Source organism: Sinocyclocheilus rhinocerous, unplaced genomic scaffold (assembly GCF_001515625.1).
Source record: "Sinocyclocheilus rhinocerous isolate Xijiao unplaced genomic scaffold, SAMN03320098_v1.1 scaffold1299, whole genome shotgun sequence".
In the NCBI taxonomy this organism is placed as follows: domain Eukaryota; kingdom Metazoa; phylum Chordata; class Actinopteri; order Cypriniformes; family Cyprinidae; genus Sinocyclocheilus; species Sinocyclocheilus rhinocerous.
The window spans coordinates 47,278-50,267 of record NW_015664680.1 but is presented as its reverse complement, the minus strand read 5'-3'; positions in this window follow the sequence as shown (position 1 = coordinate 50,267).

Below are 2,990 nucleotides of genomic sequence, written 5' to 3'. Positions count from 1 at the left end.
TGTGATTATGAGCTAATGAATATATTAACATGAATAGTTTGTAAAGTGCCTATATGCTATATTTTCACAACATTTGTAAATGTAAAAATGAGCATTATCTAATATGTGAACTGAAGTTTAATGACATTTGTAAGCATTCAAAAGTACATTAACAAATAAGCTTGTAAATATTGTATAATTTCTGTTAAAATCATTTGTAGATTTTTAAAACGCATTGAAAGTTTAATGACATTTGTACACATTAACTAATGATCCATTAAGCATTATATAATATTTGTTAACAATTTATTAATGAAGCTTTTAATCATTGTAAACCATCTGTCAAAATCATTTGAAGATTTTTTTTTTTTTTAATGCATGATCATATGAATTGACATTTTCATGACATTGGTAATCATTTCAATTTACATTAAATAATGATCTGTTAATCATTTGGTAATGATTTATTAATAATGAAAGTTGAATATATATTAAGTAATGATGAGTTAAACATTATATAATGTTTGTTAATGATTTATTAATAATGAAAGTTGAATATATATTAAGTAATGATGAGTTAAACATTATATAATGTTTGTTAATGATTTATTAATAATGAAAGTTATTATAAAGTGTTACCAAATAATGCATATAATATATTAATGAAATAAAAGGCTACTTATCTGTAGGGATACTTGAGTACACTTTCATGATTTTAAAAAGTGCATTTTGTAATATTGTCAAATTAAAAGTTTTACTTTAAAGTACATTTTAAATCACCACATTTTAATCTTTTGTGGAGCTTTAAAGGAGTTTGCTTATTTTGATGTGTTGACTAACATACTAAAGCACATGTAAAGTACTTGATTATAATTTTAACGGCAATGTGTTATTTGATAATAAAAGCAGAAAAACTGCTCTGCTGTTTTCTACCAGGCATTTGATGCCTTCCCACCAAGCATGTGACAAATTTATTTAAAGGAACTGCCTACTGGCAAATCCTTTTTCTGAGCCATTTTAAATTGCCCATCAGGCTATAGTAGTGTTTTTTGACCACAATATTGAGTTGTCATCACTGACTGTAAACAAGCCTGACATAACTGTGGCATGAGAAAACTTCATGATGTCAAGAGAGCGGGAGCTGTGATGGCCACTAGTACATGTAGTACATGTTTAGATGCTGGAGGGTGGCCAGGATATAACCCTGGGGGATACTCATGTTGACACTGACTTTTATCAGAAATTGGCACTCAAAATGGAAACATTTACGTTTGCCCTCCTGAAGAATCTACAGTATTTTACAAAGTGCACAACTAATTCAGTCTGTGGATCCTCTTCAAAATTTATTTGATGCAGAGGTTTTCTTAGTAGTAAGTGCTAGTGTTTGGCACTTACCAATTGTTTTTGGTGTCAGACTGACACTGACAAATGCAGTACACTTTCTTACAGTATTTGGAGAGCAATTGTACTTCTAAATCCCATGCAAACTCTATCACGATTTACAGAGGTAGTTAAAGCCTGGCTCTGAGAATCAGGATTTCAAACTGAAATTACAATCTGCCAGTTCAAAATTATTCTACTTGAAGGTTGGTAGAATATTAAAGTTTTATTGGTAAAATACGAGTGAGTGAATGTACAAGACAGTAACCGAGGACTTGCCGAGTGCTGGTTTTATGTAAGATGTCTATGAAAAGCAGTCAGATGAAGTACAGAATCAGACTGAATTCATTTGGAGAGAGCAGTAAGGTTGCATCTGCATTAATTTACTTGTTTTGAAAATGTTCAAACATGCAAACCTGTACACAGTTGGGTGCATGTAAAAATATACAGATGCAATCAAAATTATTAAACCCTCTAAATGTCCAAGACATTGTGCTGCCATGAACAATTTTATCAAACAACTATCAGTAAACTATTATGGACATTTTCAAATAGCGCGGCCAAATATTGTCCTATCCTAACAAACCACACATCAATGGAAAGCTTATTTATTCAGCTTTTCAGATGATTTCTCAATTGACCCTTATGACTGGTTTTGTGGTCCAGGGTCACATATATACTTTGGGATGGTTTTCCTGCTGGAAAGTCCAATGTTAATCAAGCTCCAGTCTATGCACCAAAGGCATCACAATCTTGGACAAAATGGCCTGATACTTCAAAGAATCCATGATGTCCTTCAAACAGTTAAGATAACCTCTTCCTTTAACAGCAAAACACCCCCTTAACAAGACTGGAACACCTCCATGTTTGACCATGCATGGTGATGGTGTTCTTATGCGCATAAGTTTTGCCTTTTTTTGGACAAGGCATACTGCTGATCCATGGATCCAAAAGGTTCCTGATTTGCCACATCACTTCCTATCACATTCAGTACACATTATTTTAAGGACTTATTCTAACTATTAACTAGTTGCTTATTAGCATGCATATTACTAGCATATTGGCGGTTACTTAGCATTTATAAACCACATATTAATGCCTTATTCTGCATGACCATATTTTAGATCCCTTAAACCTATACCCCATACCGAAAATGTAACAAATACCCTACTAACTGACTAAAAAGCAGCAAATTAGAAGTTTACTGAGGGAGAAGTCATGGTTTAATAGTGAATATATGTTCCCTATTATAAAGTATTACCAAAAACATTGTGCATTGAAAAAAGTTCTTCATCAAACCATAGATACCAATAATGAAACATTATTTTTAGGATTGTATACTATGAAAAGGCCATTTATGACTATGACAGGAAAAAAAAAGACTATACATCCAAAAGCGCATTATCGCAAGTTGTTAACCAATTAGCTGCAGATTCGTGAAATATAACATTTACCATATATGCGCAGCCTAGTTGATGTCAGCTAAAAATGGAAATTGTTTCAGAGGTGAAGCAAGTTATTACACTCTGTTGAAATATTACAAAATATTTTTTTCTTTGGCTCTACAAGCAAGGGCTAAAAGGTCCGATGATTTTGTTTGACCTCTAGATAATCTGTTATGCTCTTAATAC